The sequence below is a fragment of the Drosophila yakuba genome, chromosome 2L (assembly GCF_016746365.2).
Source record: "Drosophila yakuba strain Tai18E2 chromosome 2L, Prin_Dyak_Tai18E2_2.1, whole genome shotgun sequence".
In the NCBI taxonomy this organism is placed as follows: Eukaryota; Metazoa; Arthropoda; class Insecta; order Diptera; family Drosophilidae; genus Drosophila; species Drosophila yakuba.
The window spans coordinates 17,335,604-17,343,525 of record NC_052527.2 but is presented as its reverse complement, the minus strand read 5'-3'; the positions used below and the strand labels follow the sequence as shown (position 1 = coordinate 17,343,525).

The 7,922-nt window shown below is 44.0% G+C and overlaps 1 long non-coding RNA gene across 1 annotated transcript; it reads right to left on the bottom strand.

Moving 5' to 3' along the window:
• Positions 1–3,706: 3,706 nt before the first annotated feature.
• LOC120320736 lies at positions 3,707–5,248 on the bottom strand. The gene is made up of 2 exons (XR_005560267.1): positions 4,993–5,248; positions 3,707–4,866 (listed from the first exon to the last, which is right to left on the bottom strand). It is a non-coding gene; the product is annotated as an uncharacterized LOC120320736 (long non-coding RNA).
• Between the last annotated feature and the right edge of the window lie 2,674 nt (positions 5,249–7,922).

The following is a 7,922-nucleotide window of genomic DNA, read 5'->3' as shown; positions in this document are numbered from 1 at the left end:
ACACTCTCTCCCGCTCTTAGGGCGTCTGTGTGCACTGTTTTGCGCCTGTGTGCACTGGAGACACTCGCACTTACACACACACGCTCTCCGAACTCTCTCTTGCTCTCTTGTGCTGTGTGCGGCCATTTTGGTTTGAGAACGCTCTCTGCGAGGGCTGATTTAACGGTAGCTCAACTCAGAAAATACCGAGGGGAGTTTCAAGAGTTTTCACGAGGAAATACCAATTTTGGTGTGGGCAAATTTAAATTTTGTTTACTATTTTTCATGAAATAACAGAAATTAAAAGCTTTCTTAATATAAGTTTTTAATCATGTTACCAGGTATTGTTTTGAATCAGAAATAAGTTCTAACTGTTTTATACATGACTTGGTAATATTAAAGCGTTCTGCATTAATAATCAGGAATGTTTTATCTATACGTAATTCTTGAGCATACAAATTTATTGTTGGAAACCCACATTTTTCTTTTAGATATACAAATAAACACTGTAATATAATATTGTCTGTGTAGGTCTAAGTTACCCATATAGCATATAGCTCCGCCACAAGCACGCTAATTTCTATTGTTGTTATTCGCATGCCTTCATTTTGTTTTTTTGCACGGACCACCCAAAGTGCTTTGGCTGCTGGTTTGTTGTTGCCACTGTGGTTTATTTTCGTTGCAGTGTGGACCACCCAAAAATAAATGTGTGTTGCTGCCTTCATTAAACTGAAACCGCCAAGCGTTGTGGGTGGTCCCCACCCCACCGCTTCGCTCTGCTGACGTCGGCCTTCAGCGTCGGCAGCGCTGCTCGGTGGAGCTTTCGTCTCCGCGCGTGTGTGTGTGTGTGTGTGTGAGTGCATTTGTTTGGGGTGAGCGCGTGCGTGGCAGGCTCAGGCTGTGTTCGTGCCGCGAACTGTTGGCAAATTTGTTAGCTTTACATTGGCCATGTTGTTGGTTTTATGGGTGTTGTTGCTGCCCCATGCGCTGATGTCTGTTTTTGCATGTTCCGATGCTAAGTTATGAGCGGCAGAATCTTTTGCTTTTCTCTTGCCTTTATTTTTGCAGCATCTTCCCCCATGAATCACAAATATGCGAGAGGTTATGAGTGTGAGAGGACCACACAAGTAGAGTTGTTATTCCCAGCAACTTAAAACACAGAAAAAATTGTATGTTTATTAGGCGTAATTTATTATTTTTTACTTTTTAATAGAATTATAAAGTATATTATTACTTTTTGAAATCGAATTTATTTATTTTATTATTTAGTCTTAAATATAGTTTTTTCTAAATATTCTTTAGAGCACTATTCTTTAAAGAACTAAACCACTTAACATTATGTACAACGTTGGGAATAACCAATTTTTTTGAAATGTATTAATAATAAAATACGTATGGAATTAACTTTAACAATTCAATGGAGACGCAAAACGATCTTAAGTGTGCACCATGAACTTAAGCCGAGTGACATGTGAGCTTAAAAACTGCTTCGGATTTATGAATGGAAAAGCATTTGCTTCTGGTGTTTCTCGGCATTCCACATTACCCCTATCCAATTGAGGCAACAACAACGAAGTAAACAAATAAAAACTCTTCAGAGCGACCAAAAAATTGGCGCTTCAGCTCCATGGAAATTCAAATTGAATGCAACTGCATAGTCATCGTGCTCCCCTCGTGTCCTCTCTTTCGGGGAGCAGGAGTGGGAGACGGAGATGTGAATGTGAATGTGGACCCACCACCGAGCGAGCTATTACAATCAACAAACAAGAACTCTCTCTCTCTCAACTAACTCGCTCACCTGAACTAGCGTTGCAGCACATATATTTTTGGTTCTCTCTATATTCAAGCTAATCGCTCCCCACCGCCCTTTTCCTTTCTCCCACCACCTCCCGCTCACTCTGCGTGTGGCGCTTTTTGGCGACATGGGCGGCATTTTTTTCTCCACCATGCATATTTTAGCTTTATTTCGCTCTCCCAAGATTGCGCCATCTTTGGCTGGGTCTCGAGTTTTTGCTCTCCTCTCAATGACTTGCAGTTCGTTTTGCGTCGCTCGATTCGCATGCAGCTCCAATTCCCCAAGAGAGATGAAAAAAGAGAGGGAGAGAGCGTGATATTCAAACACTCACACACACACACACGCAAGATCAGTGCCCGTGTGGCGGCAGCTGCCAATGGACCACCAACGAAGCACAGTTCGCTTTGAGAGCTTCATTTGCCGTTTCGGGGAGAGTGGGAGAGTCTGAGAGATGGGGAGTAAAAGGGGGAGACGGAAATGTTGTTGCTTTTATGGCTGGAGTTGAAGTTTAGATCTCTTCTTTGGCCGCCTAGAAGCACAAGCAACTTTTGGTAAGCGTTGTTCCACGCTCAAATATCATTCACATTTCCTAGTAACATCGCATCGTGATCTGTTACGAAAAGTTTTTGCCTACTTTGAGGCGCCTTACTGCTCCATATGTAAAAATAATTCTATATGTTCTCAATTAGGGATTGTTGAAGGCGATGAACTTAATATATATAATCATTATATTTTAAGCAATAACAAGATCTACAATGTGAATGATTCCGAGCGTTTGGTCTCGCCCATTAACCCGCTAAAGCTGGATTCTAACCCTGTTCTGCTCGCTTCACTCTCTGCTTTCTTTCCCTCCCTCCGCGACTTTAACGACAGGCTGTTTGTTTTTAATCGTATAATGTCTTAATTTATAGTGCAGCGTTGCCCAGACCCCAGCTGATACACAGTCCCCCCGCCCCGCTCGCCGATCTCCGAGGCAATGCAATTGCATTTGTCATTGGCCTATAGCGCCATTACCATTACCCGGCTGGTTGTTTTCTCCGGATTCCCCTTATCCCGCATCACAAGGGGTACATAGAGAAACTTATGGCGATCTTGCGCGGGGATCAATAAAGTCAAAGGTTTCTATCTCACTTATTATGGCTATAAGTTTAGCTATGTCACTACTTGATGTATGGTAATGCTATAAATATATCAATTTAAAGGTTAATATATTTATTTGCTTGTGTCTGAAATGATTTCTTGCAATTGTTTTCTGTGTACCTCTTGCACCGCCACTTAAAGCTTAACTGCATTTGCAGTCGCGGATTGCAAGCAATTTTTATGGCTAAATGTTTACGTCGCTGCCGCATTATTGCGGGGCATTTAATGTAATAATTACTATTTGCCACCGGTAATACGTAGGCCGCGACTCGGAGTCCCCAGCGACATGTAGTGTGTGGTTCGGGCGGCTGCTGCTCCCCTTCCGCCTTTCCCCGATGGCTCGGTATCCCGATCCCCCGGTGCCTGCGGTCTGGGCTTGGGTTTGGGTTAACTCGTTATCTTGGCGTCGGCTTTTGCGGTTGGCTCTGCGATCTGGGGGACCAGATCGGACTGAGACTGGGACTGAGCCTGGAACTGGGCTCGGATCGGCTCGCTTCGTTTATACGTGTAATCAACCGCCACGTCCAATGGCAACCGGCAACCGGCAACTGGCAACCGACATCACCAACTGAGGAACTGGGGAACTGAGCAGTCTGCCCCCGCCCCTTCGACGGTGTGTGTGGCTTTTCCAACTTCGTGTGTGGTCCTGCCTGGCTTTCAGCTCTGCTTCTCGCAGTGCACTTGGCAAAAATTATGGGTAAAAAAGTGAACAAATTGCTTCATTATTTATTATAATCACAACCAGTAATTATGAGTTTTTCTGGCTTAAAAGAAAAGTTGAAGTGCCTTGCCTTTATTGTTACGTTAATGTTTTATTGCAATCTAATTATTTATTTAAGTCATTAAGTCAAAATTGTGTTAGTATATCGAAAAAAGTCTCTAACAATAAAGAAGAACATGTTCTCATATTTCAACTACACTGTGATTGTATTGCTCTTAAATACATTTGGCATTGGAATTCTAAATTGAATTTAGCCAGCTAATTTCCTAAACGCACCCAAAACTTTCAGCGTGTACAACCCCAGTTTCATCCTACTCAACTTCGGGCTGGGACTATTTCGACTTCGGATTTGTTTTCGATGGATTTGGCTTCTTTTCTGCGGGGCACAGATAGATGGGTTTTCAGTTATCAATGGGCGAACCCACGTGTGGCGACATTTCAACCAGAGGTTTGTTTCAGTTGGACTTGAAAGTGCATTGCGGGTGGCCCAGCAAAATTTGAAAGGCGTTATAAAGTGGGAATTCATTCATATCCAAGGGGATATTTCAGAAATATTCTATCGCAACTCATTTTTTGTAGGCTCCAAACTATGATTGATTGGCAGTATATTTTCGTTTCTGATCCCTATTAAGGAGATCATTTTGAGAATCCAAATTAAGATGAACAATCTGACATTACTTCGATGAGAATATTCGATTCCGATCACTTTGAGAGGCCGGCTGCAAGTCCCCAATCCATTAATTCGACCGAAGTCCCATCTCCTCTCCCCGCTGACATCAGTTAAGCACATCGCATAACCCTTTTTGAAGTCGGATGTGTTAATGTGGTTGCAAGACGATAACGACAATGAGCGGGAAGGAGGCGGGCCAACAACAAGCTTAAGATAGATATAAGAGTAAGGCGATAAGCCCGCAACGTCACTGGGTCTGCTGTCTTCGTCGTCGAATCCCCGGAGTTCGTGGATATATCCGGGGAGCTGGAGGGTGCAACGGGCTGGCAGGGTAGTGGATAAGCGGTAAGGGGGTAGAGTGCTGGCGAGGAATGCCGACGACGCATGCGTTTTGCGTTGGCTGTCAAATTAATTTCACCCGCTGCCCAAACTGCGATTGCGGCGACCATGACGACACTGCGACTGCGTGGGCGTTGTGCGCCGAACCTTATTGCCCTGCTCCACCAACTTACATATGTACAGTGCTGGCCAAGAGAATATGGAACTCTGTCGAGGGGAGCACTTGCAATAGATAACAGAAAATACATTCTAAGTCTTAAGTTATAAAATGTTGTAGGAAAAAAGAACTAGAACATATAGAACTATTTCTTTCACGATAAACCAATTCCGGCTGTTTTATTTTCTTACCCGCAGCTGTCCGACTATATATACCATCCTCTGAAAACGCATTTATATTTTGGACTTTGACAATGGTCCGTTGCCATCCTTAGCATACTGAGCCTGGTGGAATCCGAAATGCCCCCCGCACCGCCGTCTGCAGAATTGGCCGCAAAAGCCACGAAGAATCGACGCGACGCCCCCTCAGCTGGGAATTCGTGGAATGACTGCACAAATCGTTACCTGGGTGGTCTCCAACTCGATTCGATTCGACTTGACTCCCCTCGGCCCGGACTTGACTTAACTACACAGGAAAGTATTTTTATAAATTTCGTGTAACAACAAAGTCACAATTTTTGGACTCCAGTTTACTCCTCATAAGTTTAGTATCGAAGGAACGTGGGTTTTTCAAGACGTAAGGTTAAACCATTTCGCTTGATTAAAACGAAAACTTAAGTTTTTAAATCAATTTCAATATTAGTTTCGCCCTTTTCTTTTAGTGTGTGGGTACTGGTGACTCGGCCGGTGGTTTATGAGGCACGTGCGCTGGCGTTCGCTGCTCATTGAGTTGCTTATTTACGGCCCGAAGGTACGAGTATGCCTCGTTACTCCGCAAAGCCCCTGGCCATTTAACCCCACTTCGTGCCCCATCCCACGACCCGTCTTTATTTACACTGCCGTGAAGTGAAGTGAAGCGGAGTGGAGTGGAGTGGAGTAATAAGAGTAGGTACGGTGTGCGTGAACCCAACTAATTGAATGTTGAACTGAAGACTGTGTGGTTCGAAGTGTGAGTGGGTGGCAGAACACGATAATAAATCTTAAAAATATATAAGCTTATACAGTCATTTGCTTATAACGTTTTCCTCTTTGGCTCAACTCAACACCCCACTGGCAGCGAGGAGAAGGTACATATGTATGTAATCCCCAAGACTCGATGGTGGACTTTCGAAAATCCATCCAAAAAGACACCTGGTTGAGGATCACCCACATGCAGTGGCCAATGGCAAGTACCCAAACTACTTTTCCCACAGCTTAATACGATCAATTAGGCAAATGGCCGGCAGAGTCGTAAAGAGCCAACATCCAGCCAGCTAGCCTCGGATTTAGATTCGGATTCACTGTAAAACCCGGGACCGTCATAACTCAACGACACTTCACGAGGCCTGCGGAGCTGCGTTGACAACTCAACTTGTTTGGCCCGACATATCTGGCCAGATACGATCGCTGCACATTGGCCGGGACCACCAGTATACCAGTCAAATGTGAGCCTGGCCACGGGCCCGCTTTTTACGACTCAAACTCAAACTCAAACTCGAGCTCGGATCAAATGAAAATCTCCTTCGAATTGATTTGCAGCGACTGCAGTGCAGAGCCGGTCGTTTGAGTCCAGCTGTGAGGCTGTCGCTTTTGTGGAAAGGTAGAAACGTTTCAATCGCTCCACTCCGGAAAATGAAAATCGAGCTCAAACTGGAAATGCGAATGGAAATGAAAATGGAAATGGAAATAGACCCTGACTATAAAGGGACGACCTGACGTGACGCTGCCCCTGCGACCGTATATCATTTGTTTACATTGTATTGAGTTGTTAGCCCGCCGCCCGCTGCCCTCAGCCAGCGTTTTAATTGATCCAGGGAAGGGGGCGGGGGCGGACCGCACACGTCGCCCAATATCGGATCTTGATAAGCCCAGCCGTGTTCCTGGTCGTCGCAGTCGGAGTCAGTTGTTTTAGCCAGCAAAGCACCCAGGGAACTATACACTATACATAACCCATTATAGAGTCCAAGTAGGGATAATTTACATTATAGTTTAAGCTTCTTGTTGGAATTAATTAAATGTGTCGATTACAGTTCACATGGAAAACAATAACAGACACAAAGAATATTATAAAAAACAACTGTGACTTTATTTATTAGCTCCAATGTGCCGGAAGTTCCGATTAGCCCGCTGTGGGCGTGCGCCCATTTATCAAACAAAGTAGAGAGAATCAAAAATTCCGGCTAATAACTTGATCGACTCCGAAATGCGGGCTCAACTTCGAGGGGGAGGGGGTTGGGGGAGTGTGCATATAGAATTTCTCTGCTGCGGTAGGTAGAAACTGGAAATGCTGAAAGAAAAAGAAAGAAGAAACGCAAGAGCGCGCGTTAAACCTCTTAAGTTCCCATTCAGCTTTGACAGTTTTTCCAGTTTTTCTAATGTATTGTGGCCGGCACTGCGCTTCGTCTATTCAGAAGATTTCGAAAACGCACGGAGACAACGGACCCGAAGACTCGAGACGCCTTTGTTTGGGAACCCACCGGGGAATTCGTCTTGAGACCTATTTGTTTGTTGTCGCACTCGGTGTAATGATCTACGTTTGTCATCCGGAAAGGTTAACTAAACACGGACTCCCATGCATTGCGTGGGAGTAGGCTCTACCGTTGCGAAAGGGGCGGGGACTTGGACTTGGACATGGACGTGGACGTAAATGTGGATGTGGATGTGGAGGGAGTTCCAGCGAACAGATGTTTCAGCAGAAGTGACAAACTGCCTTTAGCGTTTACCCGGGAATCTTTCACTTTTTATGGAATTCATTAGGAACTTGCATACATGTATGTATGTATATGTTTAAGTGAGTGGTATACTAGTTGTTTAAGAAAAGTTATATAAATGATGTGCTTAATATACAAGTATAGAGTGTTCTTATAGACTTATTTGATCCTATGATCTATTGATCTATTTATGTGAGGTTTTTTAGCGGAAAAGCAGTCAATCGTTTTTAGAAGAAATCGTTGAATTGCTATACCTACAAAAATGAATCTGTAGTTACTTGCTAACATTTTCAAAGGATCTTTTATTATAAAAGACATGGAAGTTTCGGGCTAAATCATTTCGTGTTCGTTCAATTCTTTCGTTTCGAATAGGTGGTTGTACAAGAAAAGTGCAGATTTACGAGATCAGGGAGGACAAAACAATTCGTTCTA